The following is a 23995-nucleotide window of genomic DNA, read 5'->3' as shown; positions in this document are numbered from 1 at the left end:
ATTTGATCTCGGAATGCCACGCTTTTCCTTAGGACATCCCTATTTTCATCAGAGAAATGTTGGAGGATATTCTACCCATAGATCCAGGGCTCAGCAAAGGGTTTATATTGTATTGTCCCTGGGATGGAGGCACAACGAGAGTCCAGTTGAATTGAAATAGCACAGAGAGAATTTGGGCCCATATTGTTAGTTTCTGTAGGGAATCAGCTTTAACACAAGCAGCAAGAAAGCCCAAGTAAGGGTGCTGCTTGTAGCATCTTGAGGTATCTTGGGCAGCCCATCAAATGGAAAAAGTCAAGTAGAAGCCATGTATCATATCTGATTCTCCTAATGTAGAATTTGGCCCTGCTAATGCAATAGTTTTACATACCCTCGAACATTTCTCCAATGAAAATATGAACATCCCAATCCATAATGATAATTTTACTATTTATACACCACACATCTTACTGGGTTGCCCCAGCCACTCTTGGGACAGCTTCCAACATACAGTCATACCTCGGATTAAAGTCGCTTCAGGTTGAACGTTTTCAGGTTGCGTCCCGCGGCGACCTGGAAGTAACGGAATGGGTTACTTCCGGGTTTCGCCGCTTGTGCATGCGCAGGCGCTCAGAATGACGTCGCGCGCATGCGCAGACACAGCGAATCGCGACCCGTGCATGCGCAGATGTGGGTTGCGTTCGGCTCATGATGTGAATGGGGCTCCGGAATGGATCCCATTCACATCCAGAGGTATCACTGTATATAAAAACATATTAAACATTTAAAAACTTCCCTATACAGGATTGCCTTCAGACGGCTTGGGGGTTGGCTAACTCCATACCCTCCAACATTTCTACAATGAAAATAGGGACATCCTACCATACACTCCAACATATATCCAATGAAAATAGGGACGTCCTAAGGAAAAGCGGGACATTCCGGGATCAAATCAGAAACCGGGATGGCTTCTCTAAATTAGGGAAGTCCCTAGAAAATAGGGACACTTGGAGGGTTTGCTTTTATTGCTTTGTTTATTTTAGATGGTTGTTCTAGTGGTTCACTAAGTGAAGCTGTCCTATGTCAGAAGCCCCGGGGAGATGTCCTGAAAGGGGCTAGTCAGATCAGAAGAAGGGATGGGAGGATCTTGAAAAGTTGCCAGCTGAGGACCTAAGCTGATGACCCAACTCATCAGGTTGGAGCTAGCTGTGTCTGTGCCCCAAAAACATCAGAGCTGCTGGAGGAAGACACTGTAGGTGAGGATTCTGATCCCAGGGAGGTTGTCACCCAGCCACCCCTTGCCAAGCCACCCCCGCCAGCCTCAGTCGCAGTCCCAATACCACTCTACCTCTGAGCTTGGCACCACCACCTTCAGCAACCCCGGTGATGAACATCTGCCTACCCAGGAGGCACCCAGTCTGGCTCCGAGCTGGTGTTGCCACCTTCTGTGTTGCCTAGGACACAGACAAGTACAAACAGACAGCTCGTGTCCAGCTCACTGGGAGGAATTCCTGCTTCCTTGGTCAATCCCAAGATGCATCTTGCTTGCTGCACTGAAACTGTGCCTGCACCACTTCCTTATGTTATGTTAGCTGATGGACCAATGTCTTCGCTTGCTTGGTCATGCCATGCACCTGCTGCTCCAGTGTCCCACGTACCATACTGATTTGGACATTAATATTTTTAGCAAGAAACGAAATCTGAGTCTGAGTACTTCCTCCAGCATGAGCCGTGCATGACACACTGTACTCTGGATCAGAGGAAGAACAGGGTACAAAAACATACAACAGGTAAATAAAATTAATGAATCACGTTTTCATAATGTTTCACCACCGGAAGTTAGCCCAAGTATATTAACCAATTGTGTTGCAATGACCCATGAGCCGATACTGGATGACTACAGGTGTGGATGAGGAAGCAGGTTACAGGTAGCCATAAAGCATTAGAGAATCATAGAGTTGGAAGGGACCAAGGGTCATCTAGTCCAACCCCTGCAATGCAGGAATCTCAACTAAAGTATCTATAACAGATGGACATGCAACCTCTGCTGAAAAAGCACCCAAGAAGGAGAGTCCACCACCTTCTGAGGGTGTGTATTCCACTGCTGAACAGCTCTTATCCTCAGAAAATTCTTCCAGGTGTTTAGTTGGAATCTCCTTTCTTGTAATCCATTGGCATAGGTCATAGCCTCTGGAGTAGGAGAAAACAAGCTTGCTCCATCTTCTATGTGACAGCTCTTAAGATATTTGAAGATGACTATCATATCTCCTCTCAGTCTCCTCTTTTCCAGGGTAAGCATACCCAATTCCCTCAACCGTTCTTCATAAGGCTTGGTTTCCAGACCCTTGATCATCTTGGTTGCCCTCCTCTGCACACGTTCCAGCTCGTCAATATCCTTCTTAAACTGTGTCACCCAGAACTGGGTGTGGTAGTCCAGATGTGGTCTGACCAAGGCAGTGGCGAAGCTACTATGGGCAGAGAGCAGGCGGGGGTGTGGCACGCCGCCCACGAGGGCGTGGCGGATGTTCTGGGGGCAGGGCACCTGGCACGCGGGGGGGGTGACACGTGTCTGGGGGAGCTGCCGCGATGGCACCCTACCGGAATGGTGGTGCTGGGGGCAGTCCGCTCCCTCCGCACCCCCACTCCTTCGCTAGTGGACCAAGGCAGAATTGAGCAGTACTATTACTTCCCCTGTGTCCAACTATACTTCTCTGGGTACAGCCTAGAATAGAATTGGAATTTTTGCAGATACAACCACAGGACAAGAACATCACATCCAGTCCATTTACCTGGTGGTAGCCAATCAAGGAAGATCCAGAGGGAGGGCAGTCCCTAAAATCTATCTTCTAGACTACCGTATTTTTTTTGCCAAGAGTGCCTTTCCTAGGTCAGATTATGTGGAAATCCTATCCAGCCTTTGGAACTGAGGGACTGACACTGTGTCAATAAGCATATTGATAAATTCAGAGCTACAACAGGCAGGTAGCCATCAAGGCATTAACCAGCCCTGCTGAAACACACTCCACACACCCCTCTAGCTTCCCATGAGTATGGATGGGAAGTGAGGACTGATTTAGTTTCAACCCAGCCTGCAAAATCAGTAACTTTTATAGGAGGGGGGACATTTTCCAGAGAGGAAATTAGGTTTAATTGCAAGCTCAATTAAGGCAAAAGGAGTGATTGCAACTGAGCAGATTGATTAAAAAGTGGGAGAGGCTGGGTGAATTAATGTTGACCGAAGTCCAAGCTGATTAACCTGTAAAATTGGCACCACGTAACTTTTCTTTTTCAGATGACAAGACAACGGGAGATTCCAATATTTTAAATAAATGAATCAGCCCTCTAAAAGTAATTATGTGTGCTTTACACTGTGACATTAAATACATTTTCACTCATTTGCTTAAACTGCAATCCTAGAAAGATTTCTGTGAGAGTTAAATCTCACTGAAATCAATGGGGCTTACTTCCAAGTAGACATTTTAAGATTGGTCTGTTAGCTTTCTAGGATATGTATTGTGTCTGGAAGAAAATGAAAAATCCAAGCCAGAGAGGCTACATTCACTGAGGGACTAAATATTATTGGATTTTCTCTCCCCCCACCCCCAAATTACAGATATCTTAGCCTTTCTTAAGAATTGGAAAACCTGAATAATATTAGAGAATTCCTACACTCAGTTCTAAACATAAAATGTAAAGCAGGAGCTTTGGGTGCACAGATAGGCAGCAGCTTACCTTTCAAATTCTGTTTCTGGCCCTGACAGCCAGCAATCGACAAAAGGGGATTGGCTTACTAGTTCCTGATTTGTATGGCTTCTGTGTGTCAAGCGTGCATCAAGGATGTCAAAAACCATCCAGTCTAGCTCCTCTCCCAGTGTCACAGCAGCCAAGACCTGTAATGGGCTTTTTCAGCAGCTCCCAGTTCAGATGGAAGTTTTTATTATGAAATGGTATTGAAGCAGTATGAAAATTAATACAAGGTTAGGGCTGAAGAGATTGGGGTGCATAGTCACCCTGCACATTTATGTACATGCACGCATTCAAGCAAACACACAAGAGTTGAGACCACAAGAAGGGCCTGCTGGATCAGGCCAATGGCCCATCTGGTCCTGCATCCTGTTCTTTCAGTGGCCAGCCAGATGTCTAGGGTAGGTCAGCAAGCAGGACTTGAGGGCCACAGCACACTGGACACCTGCGATGCTGAGCAACTGGTATTCAGCAACATATTGCCTCTGATCGTGGACATGGAACATAGCCATCATGGCTAGGAGCTGTTGATAGTCTTGTTCTCCATTAATTTGCCTAATCCTTTTTAATCTTCTTCATGAACACTTTTAAGTGGCTAATGCTATAGCTCTAAACACGGTGCTAGGTAAGGTACAAATCTCTTTGCTTGTGGGGAGGGAAGAAAAATTATTGCTTAACCTGTTTTGATATCATTGCTATAGTTATAATAAACTATCAAGACACAGCACCCACCACTTGCAATTACGATAAACTGCTCCCCCTTTCCTTTATTTCTTTATTTCTGCACTGAATGCATGCAAGCTTGGCTGAGAAACTTGGATGTGATTCTCCTACCCACCATCAGCCAAATGGCACTTCTGCATAATGAATGATGCCCTCCAGCTGTAAAGGAGATGAAACCCAAGACTAGTAGGTTTTGCAAACCGTAGGTCTGCCCCCTCACAAACACAAAATTGTGATACAGAATTCCAAGTGAGCCACTGAGAACCAAGCTCATCCCTATATTCACAGCCTTGCTCTCTTTGTCCGCCTAGCATGCCTGGGTGTCATTTCTCGATGATCGTGGCAAAGAGAAAGGACCCAAAAACTTCATAACACAACCTCTCAGGTCTTAAGCATGGCTTGGTTCAGCATTATATCACTGTTCAAAGTGTTGGTTGCAGCATAGAAAGGAAGCACTCTGCAGGACATTCATATGAATGCTCCTAGGCCCAATGGAGACAAACTTGCAAACCTTGATGCTCACAATAACTCCTCTGAGATTTTGTAGATCCAAGAGTGCCATTTCCTCAACAACATCCACTAAGATATTTGGTATCTCAAACATTTTCCAATGTTCATTAGAGGACAATTAAACCCTCTTATTTTATATCTAAAGTCTGTAAGATACCCAGATGACATGTTAACGAGCAAATCCTGCATCCATGCAGTCTCATGGTATGCCCCACCAAGGTTTTGAAATCTCAACTTCAAATTCATTTTTTTACAGCTGAAAAAGCATGTTTTCATATAAGATGTGACATTCTAAATTGCACCACGGCCATCTCAGTTCCAAAATACCAATCTTGAAAACAAAGTTGTCCAACAGATTTCAAGTAAGGGCCATGCAGTGACAGAGCTTCATGCTCCGGCACCGGGGGACGGAGAGCAGCCAGGGGTGGGGTTGGAGCGCATCCCGGGGGTGGGAGGCATCGCCTGCAGGGGTCTGGCGCCCAGCACAGGCAGGCGGCAGCCACGATGGCACCCCACCAGGATTGCGCTGCCAGGGGTGGTGTGCTCCCCCCACACTCCTCTTCCTCCGCCAGTGGGACCATGGCAGGTAAAGCAGTAGATTTTTAAAAAAATGAATAAAACAGTACACACCAGCAACTTGAAGCACCTGTAAGAGAATTGGCATTGTACCATTAAGCGGGCACACTTGGGCGGAGGTCTTCTGTCATAATGTTGACACAGGCCAGTAAGTTTTCACTGATAGACTTTGATTTGGCTGCATGACTGTAGATGTTGTGTATAGCTGTGGACATCTTTCCCTATGACACATGCATTTCAAACCCAGATTTCATATTCATTTTAAAGAAACTTGTTAGGAATGTAGTATTTCTCCCTGCTGTAAAACATCTTCTGAAAAAGCTGTTCAAAGAGAGACCTCTGCCTTTCATCTCAGGATTTAGTCACTGGCATTGTTCACTAGGCTAGAAATATTTTTTTGCTCAGAGTACACTTCTGTAGACGACAACAGTATCAAATCATAGTTACAGTATTCATTTATTAATCATATATATTAGTTGCTTTGTCATTAAGTTCTTGGGGCAACTTGCAAGCAAAGCTAACAATCACACAAAAGCAGCAAGAAAACAAAACACAAAGGGTGCAATCCAGGCAAAGTTAAGCCCTTTGGGTCCCTTCCACTCTACAATTTTATGATTCTGGATGGTTAAGCAAATGTTTACATCAGTTTCACTGGAGCCAATGGCAGTAGGTGCTTGGTTTTGGGTGCCTATAGTATAATTTTCAAAAATAAAAACTGTAGACCTGAACGGGTCAGTAAAATTAAAGCTGCAATCCTATACGCACTTACCTGGGAGAGTTGTGATTGCAGTGGGACTAATGCCAGAGCAAACATGCATTGGATCGCACTGCCAATCCTACCTTTTGCTCCAAAGGCAGAGCCCCCAGCATTAGCCTCGCCACAGATTAACTCACTGACAGAATCTATAACCAGAGTCTGTGTGTTCTCAGCTATCAGCTATCAGGAATGCCCCCTCACATTTCAGATGAAAAATAGGTATTTTATTGTGGAATGCGGTGAATAAAGCATTGAATAGTATGGGGCAGTGAGCACATCAACAAGGGCCTGGTGACATATGGCATCAAGTAATCCATTCACTAACATGCATACCCAAAAAGCCCCTTTTCACATTTAGATGAGAATGTGTATATGTTTACAGTTACACATTTTGCCCAGGAAATGCTGACATATTTCAAGGCGACAGACTCTGTGCAGCAACAAATTTTGAATTCCACTTCCTGATCATAATGGCAGTGTGCCAGCCAGATAGGTACAGTTTCAGGTAACCTCCCATATGGGTATAAACCCACATGCACCAGTAATCTGAACACACGGGTACAAAGCAGGTATATCGACAAGGAGTCTGCCACTTGAAAGGCACCTGTAAAAACCCTGCACAGCAAGGTCAGCTGTCAAAAATCACTGGACCAACCCCACTACATCAAAAGCCTGTTGACTCTTGGGAGCAGACACTACAGCTTTTCCATCCTTTCAACAAGCTTCAGCTGAAACTCGCCCATCTATTGCTAGCAAACTAGACAAATGCCATTTGTACAGCAGCAATACCCCCAACAAAAGCTCATATGCAAACACACATTGTAAAAAAGAGAACCACATCACCCTGTTCTGCCTTCAGCTATCCAAGATCTTCACTGTGGGGTCACCTCCTGCAGCCCCCCCCCCCCAAAAAAAGAGTCCCTTTAGTGCTGAGCACGCAAATGCCTTGTGTATGTGTTAAGCAACTTCCAAAGCTACTGAACAAACAATGCAAGGATTCAGGTGCAAAAACCAAGGCCGGGAATCTTAAAACTTACATCAAGCTGGCATTCAATAGCATACAAAGCACATATTATTTTAACAGCAAAGCAGCAGGGAAGGAACTGCAAAAATGCCACGGATTCCACCTCCAAGCTTTGACCCCTGCCTTGAGCAGTTTTCAAATACCCTTGGTTGTATTACTAGAGCTTAAGTTCATCTCTAGATAGCACTGAAGGTTCTGGGCATATCAAACCCCAATCCGGACTCTGCATCCATGAGGACTAGCCTCAGTTGTTTAAACACACCTGCCATTTCCTGCCATCTTTTGTCACCACCACCGGGTGTTTAAAAACTAGCTGACAAGCACACCTAAACCCTGCTGGCTGGCTGGATCACACAGTCCGGAGAAGCAGCAAAAGTCTTATCTTTTTGTGAAGCCAGAAAGCACAACCGTCAACAAACCGAACACCTGGATTTACCTTCAAGGAAGAGGTGGCAGCATCCCTCAGTGCTGAGACGCGAGGAGGTTAAAAATAAAAATAAGCCTTTTGCAGGGCAGGGTCCAACGTGGAGGTTGGGTAAAAGACAGCTGGGTGGGGCGGGGGGAGCGGTGGAAAAACTTGCTGAAGAAATGAGAAAGTAAAGGAGAAGAGAAGCGCTCACAGCTTCTTCCTCCGTCCCGGGAGATCCGTCAGCGAAAAGGCAGCGTACAACATCCAAAGGCTAGCAGGAACTGGAAGAGTGATAAAGTAGGTCTGAAATCTGAAACTGCAGGTTGGGCCAGTCATATATAAACACACGCATACACACACACCCATTCAGTCTCCTCTCTCTCTCTCTCGCCACCCCTCTGCGCTCGCTTAGTAATAGCTAAGGCAGCCCTCTAGCTGCGCGCCGGAAAACTGGAGAGACGCTCCAAGACAATCGTGCCAGGGAAAGAGCGAGGCAGGGACCTGTCAAAAACAAACCCACACGCCGTTCCCAGCCACGCAAAGTCTGCAACAAAAGCCGATTAAATGCTCAGGCGAGGGGCGTCAAACTGACATTCCATTTATCTTCGCTTTGGGGAAGTGCTTTTACGTTGCTAAGGGAGAAGCAGTATTCCAGAAGGTGCATAGATAAATAAATAAATAAATAAATAAATTATTATTATTATTATTATTATTATTATGAAGCAGCATTGCACTGAAGCTTCTCATTCATAAGTTTTAAAGTAATTTGCTGGGGGTGGGCGGATGTACTGGGAGAAGGAGAGAGAAATGAGGTGTCTCAAATTTATGAATCAAAGTGGGTGAGCTATTTAAATGTTAAATGTGGAAATTGCAAAGCCTTGGGAATATGCAAAGCACTCTCAACTTGGTTTTTCTTTTAAAAAAGTTATTAAGGTTTATTATTTCATTTGTAACAAAAACCTATGCGTGTCTACTCAGATTGAAGTCCCATTAAGTTCAATGGTGCTTACTCCCAGAGAGATTAAATTAGGGTTGCAGCCATATAATGTCATCCTTTGCATGTAGACTCAGAAGTATGTTCCATTTTATTCAATGGGGCTTACTCCCGGGTAAAAGTGCATAGGATTGCAGCCGTCATTACTTGATAAATGATAACTGGGTTAATTCACCAAGTGCTTAAACAACTGAACGTTCCAAACAATATGGCTTTGTTACTCAACCAATTAATAATTATAAAGAGATTGACTGAATAAATAGCAGTTAATTAATGCACATCACCTTTTATTTTACGGAAGAGGGAAAGGGAAAAGAGGTTAAAAAAAATACTCACAGAGGAACATGATCAGCCAGAGGTCTACAGTGTGGGATAACCAGGTCTGTGAGGTCTAAACTGGGACTCAGCTACATTGGTGAAGAAAGAGTGTTTTATATGTGTTGTACATGCGATAGAACACTGTGACACCAGATGGCGCTGTGGAGTCCTGTCTTTCCATGCCAGATTTCCCTGTATGAGTTTACGATGCATTTAACTAAATCACTTCTTTGACGTGTCTAGATCCAGCCCTGCTTGTTCCAGTCTCAGGACACATGGCTCTAGCAAGCTTCTCTTGTGTCCAATAATTTAGGAACTTTCACCAATGTAAGCCAAGTTCCCACACTTTACTCTGTTGCATGTTTTGAAACTTTAGATCTCACCAAAGAGTACTTGTCCCAAACTTGGATTTTGGCATTCAGGAATTCTCCTTTATTATCTACTTTTCCCTTACCAACAACATATATAGGAGGTCAGTCATTGTCCAAGAAACCACACACTACAGCTTTCTTCTGCCCCCTCAAAATCTTCTTGGCACGAATGTTTTATTAATATAACATACAAATGTACTATGAAAGATTTCTAATGAAAAGACATCAAAGTGAAGAACGTCAAAACTTGAAATCCCAAATTACACTTGTGGCTGGGGGATTAAGAAGCAAGTCCCACAATAATTTAAAAGGAGCATTTCCTGAATGTGATGTTGATATAAAAGTTCCTTCTGCTTGACTTCTCTTCCTTTCCCCAAATTTAGTTAACCATCTATTTCTTCCAAAGAACAATTCAAAAAACTGCTGTATGGGCTAAACACAATGAACAATGGGAACTGATACGTCATCATAAATTTGTGGATGTGGACAGAAGTTCCTGAAACTCACTTGCAACAAATTGGGAAAGTATTTGTGCTAATCTTGAATCAGTGCTAGCAGGAATTAGGCTGCAGTCTCAGGTCCTTGCAAGCCACCCTCTCCTTGCGAAATTCTGCATTGAATTTATTTGTTTATGCCTGTATCCTGCCATTCCTCCAAAGAGCTCAAGAATGCATACACCATTCCCTGCTCCCCTGATTTTATCTTCACAATAGCCCTGGGAGGTAGGTTAGGCTGAGAACAAAGCATCATAGCTGAGCAGGAATTTGAACCCAGATTTTGGTGGCCCAAGCCTAGTGAACTGTCCAGACTGTACACTGCCACACTGGCTCTCTGCATTAACCTCCATGCAAGTCATTAAACACAGACCACTCTTGCACGCAAAGGATGAAGAACAGAGCTCCCAAATATCATGGGATAATTAAAGTTACTAGTCCATGTCCCTGTTATTCAGGATGCTTGTGTACAATGGGATATTCAACTTGAGAAATTCTGAGCCAGCTGGCTCAAATATACCACACTGTGTCATTTTAAATGGAGCTTGCTTTCAAAGAACTGCTAAAATTACTTGACATTTATTTTCAGCCAAACAGCAAGCATGCCTGCTCCATGGGTTTGCATTTAAAATCGGATGGAGTTTACCCACAATCTGGCCATTGTTAAAAGGCAAACTAATTCATCTGAGTGCTTTTGAGAAAGCTTCCTTGCTGGAGGGAACAATCCTTTCATGGTGGCAGGGAAATGGAACTAGATGACCTGGAAAGACATTTCCAGAGTTTATTTTTACCCTGCTAACATCTTCCTCCTATTTCTGTCAGAAACAACGGGAGAAGATTTGCCCACAGTCCAGTTGTTCTTCACTGATCCTGCGGAAGCATCCTTGGAAAGCCAAGCAGACTGCTTTTCAGGATCTGGATCATGCTGATTCTGTCCATCCATCTGTCTCGGGAGACAATGGAGGAATGAGGTCAAGCTGTTGGAAGGTTGCAGCGCCTGCTGTGGCTGTAGAGCCTGATGTGGGAGAGATCAGTTTTGTTGCAGCTGGAGCAAATGAAGGCATCCAGTTGTGCTGCTGCAAATGCACCATGGCATTTCTCCTCTCTGTGCTCCTCCCAGCAGTCATTTCTCCTCTGGTCACTGCTATGCATACATGACTTGACTGCCCATCTCCAGGCACTGCGGTCATCTGCAAGGGATTCCCCCACATGGCAGGGTTGATGTTGCCATCCTTCATGTCTCATTTGATGACATCTTTGTAGCACAGAGTTGGTCTGCCAATGGGCCTAGTGCCTGAAGCCAGCTCCCCCTAGAGCACGTCCTTGGGGATCCTGCCATCTTCTGTTCTGTAGCAGAGTAGACGTCGCTGAGACAGAAGTATGAGCATGCTGGGAATGTAGGCTTGGGAGAGCACATCTTTGTTTAGAATTCTGACCTGCTAGGTGATACCCAATCTATCTATATTGAAGGCATGGGGAACTGTAGACTGCAGAGATGTCATAGTCCAACACAAGGAGGAGCGATGTTGGCATAAGAAATACGAGTCACATTATATCCCTTTATGACTTGCTTCCAGTTGTGCATGGAAGCACCAAGACAGGAGCACAAGATGCTCCCATGTAGTCCCATTCTTATCTAAAACGTTTAAAATTTATGTAAGCAAACCCCCCAAGACAGTAACAGATTGTTGGCCTCAAGGAAGGCCAACAGAGAAATTAGGAGTGGACTGCTGATCCCGTTCCTTGCTATACTGTTATGAAAAACTGAATGGCTAGATGTTCCCCTTCCCAAGACTGTATTTTGAATAGGTGAAACATAGCCTCATTCTCGGGGGCTTGATCAGTGGCACTTGGGGTCTTTGTTTCTCCTCACTGTTTTCAGAGGAACAAGAAGGGAGCACAAAGTAATATGTTCTGGTCTTTCTAATTGTGGTTTGGGAAAGCTTTGGGTTATGGCTGTATTTTTTCCTAAGAAGTCCCATGCAAATAGTTGAGAAAACCTAGATGGAGTTTTAAACATTTGACGGTGAGGAGAGAGGCTTTGAATAAGTGCTACATGATCAACCAATTCCCCATATAGAAATTTTGAAATTAACATACAATGTAGGAATGTAACTGTGTTGTACTTTTTGGTTGGGACAATACTGACTTGTAACTAGATCTCACAATTCTTCAGGTGTGTATTGAATTTTGCTTTTCTCTTAAGGTTTAGTATTGATACTGTGCAAGTAATTTTTGAAAGTGCAACAAAAATGCAGACAAATGCAGGCCAGAGGTAGCCAATGTGGTACTTTCCAGGTGTTCCTGTATTCACACTCTCATCCCTCATCTTGTTGGCTGGAACTAACTAGAGCTGGAGTTCATCAACATCTGGAGGGCACCATATTGACTATCCCTGATGCAGGACTGCAGTCAAATAGCTTTAAACATTTCAGTTTAAAGGGCTTCATACTCTCTGCAAAAGAAATAACAGAGGAGATCAAGGGTGCCATAAGTGATTCAACATAGTTTATTAATTTGTTTGTAAGGCTCCCATGAAAGTGTAAATGGTTTTATAATGGGCTTTTACACAACTATATATTAATTTTTATTTTTTCCATGAGAGCAGCGTGTGTTAATTTAGCTTAGCCAACCAAAGAAATTGGAATGAGAAGCAGATTTAAAAAGACCCTCTTGACTAATATAGAAGATACTACAACCCACATTTGGGCATCCAGTTGCTATAGGCAAAGCGCTGTAGGCCTTATTCCAAAATGTACCAGCCATGTGATAAAGATGAATACAGGGACTAAAAACCAAATAGAAACGGGCAGAAGGCAGGTGCTAACACTTACCTCACTGCATGGCCAGATTGTACGGACTGTAGACTCTCTATGAAGTTGCTGCCACTCCACAGTGAGCCTGTAAGCAGAGACTAAGCTGCAGACAGTCTGCTGAATCTGTCCCAGTTGTACAACTATAGTTGCAATTTAACAACCACACCTGTTTGGTGACTTTTGAAAGAATGAGGCAAAATCTGGGTTAAGTACACAGGAGGTATTTCCACTCTGGAATGTACACTCAGGAGATGGCTAAGGTTATTGGCCAAGGCAGACTGCAGCATTTCATCACGCCAGCATTACAGGGATCCCTATTTACTTCCTACAAGGGAAACTTACTCAGCAAAAGAAATAGTCTCAGCGCCCCACAGAGAACAGAGCTTGGCTCTCCCTGCCTAGCCTTTGGCACAGTGCACAGGCTTAATGTGCTTGGCAGGATCTTCCCCTGTTGTTTTTGGAAGGGCTTCATTCACCTGCTCCCTAAATTGGGAATAGCTGCACATCAGGTTTGCAGGGTAGAAGGATTTGCATGGGGCTGGGCAAGCAACTGAAGGGGTTCAAAAGGTAAGGGGTAAGAAGCTCTTGGAGTGTTATGCTGGCAGGAAGTTCATCAGTTGGCTTAAAGCAAACTGGCACTTCTATGTGTCTCTAGAGTTCTCTGTATACCCATTAAAATAGCCATAGCAGTAATCCAGGTTGACTGATTTATAGAATCACTGTCTGGTACCCAGGCAAAAGTCACACTTGCCACTTGCGCTGCACTATTATTGGGTGAACAGAAAAGCTCAGGGAGAATGAATGTGCAATCCCACCATTAGTGAACAGCACATAAACTCTCATTCTTAAGCTGTTGAACCTTCCTGGGTCATGGAAGTAGAGCCAGAAGGCCTTTGGTTGGTTTTGCAATGAATCTGGGGGGCTCAGATGAAAGAAGATGCTTCACCCAAGCTCTTATTTCAAGAGATGAGTCAACAGTAATTTACCTGGCAACTTGTTGATGTTCAAATGTTTTGTGTCTTTTGTCTGTGAGGTAGGGGAAAATGCACACACACATGAGTGGCACCATTAGGGTAATATTTTAAGGCAGAAATCCAGGGCACTACTCCTCAGAATGAGCAGCAAGGTCCTCAGATGTACCAAACCTGGCTTCCACATTCCCAAGTAAAGCAATAAACATCACCATCTAAAGAGGAGCTTCCTGAAAGACTGTTAAGATCAATCTAGATTTACCTAACTGCAGGACTGGCACATGTGAGTACACACATTTGCGCACATGCACAAATGCACACACACACACACACACACACACACACACATTCATGTATGTCTCTTGATTTCCTTTTTTTAAAAAGAGGCCTAAGGAACACAGGTCTCTCCTAAGCCACCTGGGTGTTTATATCTATCTTATCTCGCTGAAAATAAAATATCTGAGGAAGAGCCAGAGAGATGTGCAGATCCTTAATTAACTGCAGAGCCGGCTTTTTTACTTCATTGAAGGATGCAGTATATCCTGTTTGGATCTACGCGGCTGCAGGCTCCTTGCAAGCTCCTCCTTGCACTTTCATACCTACTGGAGGGCAGCAGGTGTTTTTGCCAGTCCGCTTTGTTTGCTGGCATGTTAAATTTCTGCTACTTGCTGCTGTTTCTGATATGTCAAAGAGAGTTCTCTCTTTGGCATATTCTGATCTTGCTGTCACTCAAGCCTAGAGGCGAATCTCCATAATTCTGGCAGTGCCCTCAGACCATCAGGAATGCCGTTGAACCAATAATCCCTGATGACTTAATCCCTCGGATTCATACCTTGGAAGAACAAATCTGACCTTGGAATTTCAACTGTTTTCAGGGATGTTGCAGTTCCACCATGCGACATTGATGCCAAGGACTCCACAGAAATGTGTCAATTCCACTGCTTTTACCTTGAGACGTTCAATATTTGAGTCCTTTTGTTGACAAATCAAAGCACAAGGGCCTGGAGTGCACACAATTCCTTGGAAGACCCAGGGGCCGTTTAAAGAAAAACAACTTCTCCAGAACTCATGGAAAACAAAAAACTTGAAGCCATGGCTACGTATTGCCCAAAGGAGCAGCCCTTTCTAGTATTAGCATATAAACACCCATAGACACATCTCCATTTCCAAATGTCTCCGGCACATGTCTTTTCCCTACAGTGCCTTTGGGTAGATCCACACCATATATTTAAAGCACGTTCAATGCACATTTAAAGAAAATGACCAGCCCCAAAGAATTCTGGAGTGGCATTCATCTAAGAAGCCCCATCAGCAGAAACCCTGTGCAAGGACTTTTTCTTTTGCAAAGAAGCTCCCCACCTCCAAAATTAGCTGGGGGGGGGCGGAAGAACCCCCAGTACAGTGCATGCACTGTGATCTCATATAACTTTTCAACCCAGCCAGGAAAAGCTGCTTTTTTAAGTGAACGAAGAACCATAATGCAAAATTACAAATATGCCACAATAGATCACATGGTCCACTGGAGGGCAGGGACTGGCAAATCATCAAAAGTGCTGGGATCCAGCCCTTGGCTATAGGAGAGGCCATCCTGCTTATCACTAGGAAAACCATCTACTGTACTGTGTCTGCCAGGTTGATATTGCATATTCCTACTTGGGGGCTTGTTAGCTACCTGAGCTCTGCAATTTGCACAGCTCTCCAATTATGAACATTTACTCTCTATAAACAAGCAAGAATGTTGTAGTAAACTTTTACAAGTTAGTAAAAACAAAACATGATGATGATAGATAGATAGATATACATATACAAACACACACACACACACATTGTACACATCATATCCTTATAGTTTTGATGTTCTCTTAAATTGTAAATTAACACATTTTATTTTGACAGATTATCCAAGAAATATGCATTGTCCTATATGAAATATGTAAAGCACTAGTGGGAACTTTGCTTTAAACTGGTGCTTTAAATGGGCCTTATTTCTTCTGTAATTTCAGTTGTTAATTTAAATACCCTTGATTTCAATCAAACCACCTATGAATGAAGTATATAGTATATAGGAAACCCAGCCAGATGGGCGGGGTATAAATAAATTATTATTATTATTACTACTACTACTACTTCAACAGTGATGCTCTCAGTCTCTCACACATATCCTCCCCTACAAGCTGAATTCCTCTGATTTGACAGTACATCCCGCTGACAACCATGGATGGGACTTACCAGAGTGAAACTACAGGACTGTGTTGTTTATTCAAATTGGAGACTTTGTAGAAATAAGCACTGAAGTTTTAGGAAGGTGCCACAGATGCACTTAGACAAAGGCCCTGTAGCCTGCCAAGAGTTACTGTGCTGTAATGGTTAGAGAGTTGAACTAGGAATGTCAAGACCCAGGCTTAAATTCCCATTCTGCCCACTCGGTGACCTTGGGCCAGTCACTAAATCTCCAGCCTCACTTGTGGCGAGGATAAAATTGGGAAGGTGCCACCTTACAGATCTAGGAGGAAAGGTGGGATAATATAAACATAATAAATCAATGCCCACTTCAAACTGCAGTGTACTGAACAATTGATTATAACCTGCAATAACTCTGACTCCAAGATATGCCTCTTGCCCTCCACAGACTCAAGTAACTCTGCCTTTAGCCTTAGTCATTACTGGCTACTCGCAAGGAAGCTTAATGGTTCCAAGGCTATGCCGACCTCAAAGCAAAGCTTCTATGTTTCCCACCCCTAGCAGCCCCAAATTCAACTCCTCAATCTTCACCACCAGTGATATGTGAACAGGACCAGGCTCCAATGACAGTATTCTAGCCTCATTTCCTATGTTTCTGAAAGTCATTCTCTGAGATGGGTGGAAAAAACCTTTTAAAGGGGAAATGTTTTTTATCCAATGCTCTCTGATTTTAACTTTTTAAGGGAGATGTGAGGGTTTTTTTAGAATTAGAAACCTTGGGATTTATATTTCATCAACAAAAACCTTCAGAGGAAATAATACAGACCCTTGTATAAACTAGCAATGTGAGGGTTGTTGTTGTTTTTTTTAAAAAAAGGCTGAACTCAATCAGGATCTGATTTAGCATTCCTGATATGACATATTTGGCTTATATTTAGCAAAGAACGCTTTTTTAAAAAAAGTATGCCCTGTTAACTTTTGTGCTGGATAAATATCACATTAAAAAATTCTAATAGCTCAAAGCATTTGAATGGAAATATTATAAAGAATAATTTATATGCAATGGAAGTAATTTTTATTGGAATACTCATAAGTATATTGCAAGACAAAAGCCTTTACTCTGATGCATTTAAACATTCTTCCATCAGCAGTTCTAGAGGGGAGATTCCCCCTCCCCCCAAAAATCCACCTTTTCCCCCACAGTTCTCAGCATTTTGATATAGATGTTGTTTTTATTGTACCAGAAATACTATTACCAGTACCACTTGCAACATATTTAAATACCTACGAATGTCACTTCCAAGTACTGCCAAAATATCTGCTGTTGTCAATGTAAATGGCTCTGTGAATCTGAAAAGGTAGAACTGATAATTCATGTTCTTACGCAATGCTCTTTTTATCATGATACATATAACATTTTTACTGAACCCTTTTTAAGGAAATTCCCAGGAGGATCATGTGCATTTCATGCTTTTTTTATTCCTTCCTGATCAGAATGCATTCATCTCTTCCAGGCTACCTACATATTGTGCTGCTTCATGTAAAATTCACCAGGGACTAATTTTAGTAAACTCATAATTTCATTTTCTGTGCCTGGCATTCTATTGCATGACACAGATACTTGTCATTTTTATAGTTGTGTTTTTTATTTTCTTTCATCTGCTATTATTTTCTATATTTGTACAAACTTCCTTTTTGAATACTGGTAATTGACCATAATAATGAGATTGGTGGATGGATGGACTGATTGCAAGACACAACAACTCACAAGATTAACATTTTTAGAAAAAGATATCAGAGTGCTGGGGGAAAAATACGAACATACTAATTTTAGCACGCTCAGGAAATTACACATCTACATGTGCCATCTAAATAAAATACTATTTTCAGGAACTGAAAGTGGGATGTGAGAACGCAGTCCTGCCAACCAGACAGCAGCCTGTCACATCACTGAGACATTCCTAGAGGACAAACACAATATGCTCACCTGAAAGTCAACTGAAGGCTGTCCGTCTCTGCCAGTTCCTAACAAGACTGACCAATGCTTATTAATATGCTAGTTGGGTGTGGGATGATCAACAGCTCTTATCTGTTTCTCCCTCCTAAGAAAAGAAGCTGTGGAAGGAACGTGCCTGTCAAAGGTTCCCCTCTACCCCCAAGGCCACAGTCCTGGCATGCAAGGTCTTGCCCTTCTGACCTGAGATTTCAGGCACAACGAGGAACAGGCTGTTTAATTCCATCTCAGCTATTCTGTCTGGGAAAGAAGAATTTATTGCCTTGTGGTTTGGAGACCTTGATTCTTTCCTATGGAGAAGGAATCTGCTCACTGGCAAATTGTGGTCTCTCCCACCGGACAGTCAGGATCTGCCAACCTATTTGGAACTGAGGGCACATTACGCATTTTGGGAAAGGGCCATGGGCATCACTTCATCTGGTTCCTTCTCACCCCACTCCCTCAGATTCCTCTCCTTCCCAAGAAAGAAAGGATACACACCTTTCTTCTGCTCTTTCCAGGCAATTTAAAGCTCCATGTCTGAGTGCCCTTGTTTGCTCCAGAGCTTTCCCCACAATACCTGCTCTATAAAGTTCAACTGGAGCAAACATCAATCTGCAGAAAAGCTGAATTGATGTTTGCTCCAATTCAGCTTTAAAGAGGGAGTTCTTGTGGAAAAAGCTCAGAGGAGGGGATGCTCAGACATGGAGCATTAAAGCACAGACCTCTGCCCTGGAAAGAGCAGGATAATCCCATACATATACCGGTATTTTACCCAGACCACCATGGAAAAGCAAAGATTCTGCAGAATTAAAATGGATCTTCTTGAATTTGCATTATTTTGCATCAGATCCTCCAATATCAGCATCAAATTAAAGCTCACATTGGTAGACTGCACAGAAAAAAAATAGTCAATCTGGTGCCTGCCAGATTGACTTATGGCACAAATCCCCATGGATATTCATGATTTTTCCATAGGGTGGTAGCAAAACTAGCAGCAAATCACAGAACACAATTGTAGTCACAGAGGTGTCCTATGATTTGATGGTGGTTTTGAGAGAATCCCTTGTGGGGGAGGAAAAGATCCATGCTACCAATCATGTTTTTGTGCCATGGCAGTGATAGGCAGCACCAGATCCATGAGTTTTACAGTCAGTTGAGACAGTCCATGGGAGGAAGTGTACAGTTGTACAGTGCGGTAAATGTATAGTGAAAATGTACAGTTTTACTAGATCTCAAGTTTTTGTGTGTGTGCATACACTTTCTATCTGACTCCAATCCCTCTTTCTGCCCTCTGATTCATGCACCCCACTTAATCTCCATTTGCTTTCCCCCCAACAGTCTCCCAAATTGCCCCCTTTTCCCTCCTGCCTGCTCAGGAACTCAGCTTTCTGTTTAGCTAGCCAATTAACTAAGGTGCCAATTTAACTATTAAAAATCACATGGAGCTGAAAGAGGAAGTGGGAAAGAGAGTCATTCTTCCAGCTTTCGCTTCTTTTTGCTTTTCAGACAGTGGGAAAGAATACAACCACCCCACACAAGGAAGTGTTGAAGGCACCGGGGAAAGTCCACAAGGGCACCACTTTGCCCAAACATACCACACTGCTGATCCCAGAACTAAATGCTGAGCTGCCCATTGTCAGGGGCAGCACAGACACAGAAATGAGCCACAGTGTAATGATCTATGATCAACTTGTGCTTCTCTACACCTTACACTTGGTTACTCGTGCTGAGCTGAGCTCCTTGAGGAAAGGTGGGATATAAACATCATCATAAATTTTTATTTATACCACGCCCTTCCCAGTTTAAAAACCGGGCTCAGGGCGGCTAACAGCAAATATAAAACATTGATTTAAATGTGACTTTAAAACAGCAAAAAAAAAACCAACATAAAATGCAGCATCAATATCAATAAAATTCTAAAATTCAGAGGTCATTTTGAGAGAGAGAGAGAAAAACCCAGTCAGTAGACATCAAATGATCGCCAGGGCTAACTGGCCAAGTTGATCCTACTATGGCCAGCAAGGAGCCCAGGGAAGAATTTAAATGCGGGGTCCCAGAAAGGGCTTATTCATAGAAGAGGAAAGGGAAAAGGGAATAGAGGATCAGGCTAATTCAAATTGAAGGCCAGATGGAATAGCTCTGTCTTACAGGCCCTTGGAAGGAGATCAAGTCCTGCAGAGCCCTAGTCTCATGGGACAGAGCATTCCACCAGGTCGGAGCCATCACTGAAAAAGCCCTGGCCCTGGTGGAGGATAGTCTGGCTTCCTTGGGGCCCACGACCTTCAAGCTATTTTTATTCATGGACCTTAGGGTCCTCTGCGGGACATACCAAGAGAGACAATCCTGTAAGTACGAGGGTCCTAGGCCGCATAGGGCTTTAAAGGTCAAAACCAGCACCTTAAACCTGACCCTATACTCCACCGGGAGCCAGTGCAGCTGGTAGAGCACTGGGTGAATATGCTCCCATGGCAAGGACCCTGTGAGCAGCCTCGCTGCAACATTCTGCACCTGCTGGAGTTTCTGGGACAGTTTCAAGGGCAGCCCCATGTAGAGCGAGTTACAGTAGGCAAGCCTGGAGGTGACCGTTACATGGATCACTGTGGCCAGGGCAGGAAAGGTAAGGGACCAATCATAAATAAAGAAAATAAAAAGCAGTCTTCTTGAAGGAGGGGTATGATTTAGGACAAAGAAAGGGTGGGATCTCTGGTAGATCTGAGATTCACAGCTGAGCTGGGGGAGCCCACAGCTAGACAAAAAAGGAACAGGAGTTGTCAAAGGTTTGAGAGAGGCTTCCAGTCAAGACGCCAAGCCATTGGCAAAGCTGTGCCATGGCTGGCTCTCCTGACCACATTCTCGGTCCCTCGTGCTGATGAGCTGTAAAAAATTCATTACCCTCCCATCCCAACAGTTGCTTGTTGTTTCCAAATAAGACAATCTATCCGATTCAGAAAAACACCAAAGCAAACAATTTGTCTCATAAAAAGCTGGCAGAGGATTCCTGTTGACAAGAGGGGAAAGCGGGAGGGGAAAGGCAAGGGGAGGGGGAGCAGAAGAGACGGCTGCTTGAGTTTGCAAAATGGAATCGCTCATCACGGCTGCTCAGCCAACCTGAAAGAATACACAACGCTGCTCAAAAGAACAGGAGCCAAACACGAGGAACCTGAACTGCCGCGAGGGCTTTCCCCCTCCCTGTTTTGTTTATTATGCAACAACTCTTCCAAGGCCCAGGACCCTGGATATTTTGACTCTCAACGTCTGATGCTTTGAAACAATGAATAAATTCAGCAGATGCCACATTTTCACACACACATCCCCAGCCAAGCAGGAGAGGAACCTACCAAAACAGAACTACAGAATAGGGTTAATTCTCACATATGGTAGATGAGGTACTAGGTTTCCCTGAACACTTACTTCTGTAATTGGACCTTTGGTCCATCATGTTCAATATTGTCTGCACTGACTGGCAGCACCTCTCCAGGGTTTCACACCAGGTTCTCTCCCAACTTTACCTGGAGATGCTGGAGACTGAACTGGTGACTAGCACTGAGCTACAACCCTTCTCCTCAAATTTAAAACTTTAAGGTTTATGGAGATGAAATGGGTACTTTTGTAATGTTGGAACAGCAAGTTCAATGATAATGTCCAACCTTACTCTGCTTTCAACCTGCTGTAACAGTATTTCTTTGGTTTATTTTGTAAATAAATAAATGAGGGATTTAAGACCTTCATGTAGAAGACTTGAAAACTAAAGCATCATTTCACATGATCAACACAAGTAAACTACAAGCCAGGTGTATTTCAATGCGGATCTTTGGCAACAAGGATCTAAACATGCATTTCATGATGCCAAACATTTTCACTGGGCCTGCACATCTGTTGTAACGTCACTGCAATGCCAAGGTAACCTGGCTTTCTACTTTTGTTTCAGTGTAGCAAGTAGACACATCAACCGTGAGGGGCCATTAAGGACAGCTGCCTAGAAGCCAGCCAAATTTACCTGGCGTTCTATCAAATTAAGTTGTCCTGTTACTTGCAAGGACTTCCACCTGTACAATAGGACTTCCTCTTTCCACACATTCCCGTGCGCACACCCCCCCAGATCTGTTCAGGGGTCTTCCCCAACCCTTTGGGCAAACGGGGGGAGGTGAGGGGTGCATGAAGAGAGCAAGTTGCATTGCACAGGGACCTCTAAATCACCCAGGACAGTGATGTTCTTGTGGCAGCAGATCAGGGACATAAAGAGCCCCTCTGACCTGCACATTTATGCATGTTTAAGCTTAGCACTCTCTAGAAAGGCAACAGCAGCTTGAAGGCTCAGAAGAAGAAATATCTGCCTCCAAATGCCTCTCCCAGCCTAATAATAAAAAGGGGCCTATTATTAGATATCAGGCACCCTCCTAACCTCTTCCCTAAAATAGGAGCTTGCAAAGGTCAGAAAACAGCCCCAAAAGAAATCCCCAAGGCATACAGATGGGATAAGCACACACAAAAGTTTTGAGGCAGAAGTGAACCATCCAAACTAACATTTCATCTTGCCTTGTGTTTCGTGACCCCCTTTTCCCTTTGAAGATGAATGTCTTCTTATTGATGGAATTCACAGGGGTAAACAGAGACCAAGAGTTGGCTGCATTTGTCAGCAATGAATTTGTAGCCATTGCTACCGCGGTGTAATCCACTGAAGAATTTCTGGGATGGTTTGGGTAATGTTGGCTTAGGACAGCTCTGCTGTACAGGTCAAGGCCAGGGATCCACATGGCAAGGCAGGTGGGTGGGCTGCCTGCAGGACTGACAGGTGCACACCCATGGGTGGGATATGCCTCTCACCTTCTATCACCTCCCAGGCACGTCAACAGTGGCAGGTTCCCACGGGAATACAGCGCAGCAAAGGCAAGTTGCTTGTGCTTTGACTGACGGCAAGACATGTGGGCTGTGGCCATCCCTGAGCTACAGGTGTCTTTTGCAGAACTGCAGACTTATCTCGCCAAGAGACTGCAGGATGCAGCAACAGTGTCTGTGTTATTCCACACATCCCCAGAGGGTAAGAAGCTCCAGGTGCAGCACGCCTAAAATTAGTTGTGTTTGGATCAAAGCATTCTGGAGACACATATGGTGTCCTTGAAATATTTGCTTTATTTACAAATGTACGGGGAGAATGGAAGTGGAGACAAACAGGCATTCCTACAAGGCAAGAGGGAAGATCCCTGGGAAATGGACTTGGGCAGTCTCCAGGCTTCAGCTTTTCCTCCCTCCTTTCAGCTAACAGCTGCCAAATTCTCAGTTCTCTTTCTTTTCCACATTAAAACCCCAAACTACCTCTCTTCATTTTCCTCAGCCTCCCCCTCTCCCTCTCCCTCTCCCCCCCCACACCTGCCCCCACTTTTTACTTGCAAGACCCAGTAGGTATTTTGGTGGTGGATTCTATTCCCTTGGAGGTTTTTGAGCAGAGGTTGGATGGCCATCTGTCATGGATGCTTTAGTTGAGATTCCTGCATTGCAGGGGATTGGACTAAATAACTCTCAGAGTTCCTTCCAACTGTGGAAGTAAGGAACCTTCTCCCTCTTTAGCCCAGGCTTACAGTTGGCATGGTTAGGAAGGAGAACTATTTGCTGCTTCCCCTCGTGCAGCTAAAAGTCTTGGACAGGTCCTCCTGAGCAAGAATGAGGAAAAGTCCCGCGCCTTAGAACCTGGAACTAAGAGCTAGAAAAGCAAGTAATTCCTGTTTCAACTTGAGATTTAAATTTACTTGCAGATGTGCCTTCCCAACATCTCCTGTGTGCATACAACATGGTCCTTTATAATAATCTCATTCCTATTACATCTTATCTTCAAGTTCCTCGCTATGATTAGCATTCCACAAACATCATTAGTGGTATGGCCTCTGTGGCAGAAGGAAAATCCACACAAATCCATTTTCCGTAATTTAATTTTTAGAGCCTTTCTGTTTCATTTATTTTTAGAACAATGAACAGTCAATGCGTTATTCATATGTTGTGGGAAATCAAGACACCTTCCCCCATAAAAGAAGCACTTCTGTTGCAGGGATATACTAGCTATATATGTGTCTTATTAGCTGCCATTCGCCTACAAGCGCACCCTCCCACTCCTGCAGAGGATAAAGCAAGCCAGGCCAC

At 43.8% G+C, this 23995-nt stretch overlaps 1 protein-coding gene across 12 annotated transcripts in view; it reads right to left on the bottom strand.

Moving 5' to 3' along the window:
- Positions 1 to 23995, bottom strand: part of PLEKHA6 (pleckstrin homology domain containing A6) — a 216325-nt gene that overhangs the window by 139554 nt on the left and 52776 nt on the right. The window contains exon 1 of one of the 12 annotated variants that reach the window (XM_081009982.1): positions 7750 to 8094. The exons of the other annotated variants lie outside the window; for them this stretch is intronic. The gene's annotated coding sequence lies outside the window, so the exon portion shown is untranslated. Of the gene's footprint in view, positions 1 to 7749; positions 8095 to 23995 lie in introns of those variants that run through there. 12 annotated transcript variants of the gene reach the window in all.

This window comes from Podarcis pityusensis (genome assembly GCF_964106645.2).
Source record: "Podarcis pityusensis genome assembly, chromosome: 6".
Taxonomy (NCBI): Eukaryota; Metazoa; Chordata; class Lepidosauria; order Squamata; family Lacertidae; genus Podarcis; species Podarcis pityusensis.
This window is presented reverse-complemented; position numbering and strand designations above follow the sequence as displayed.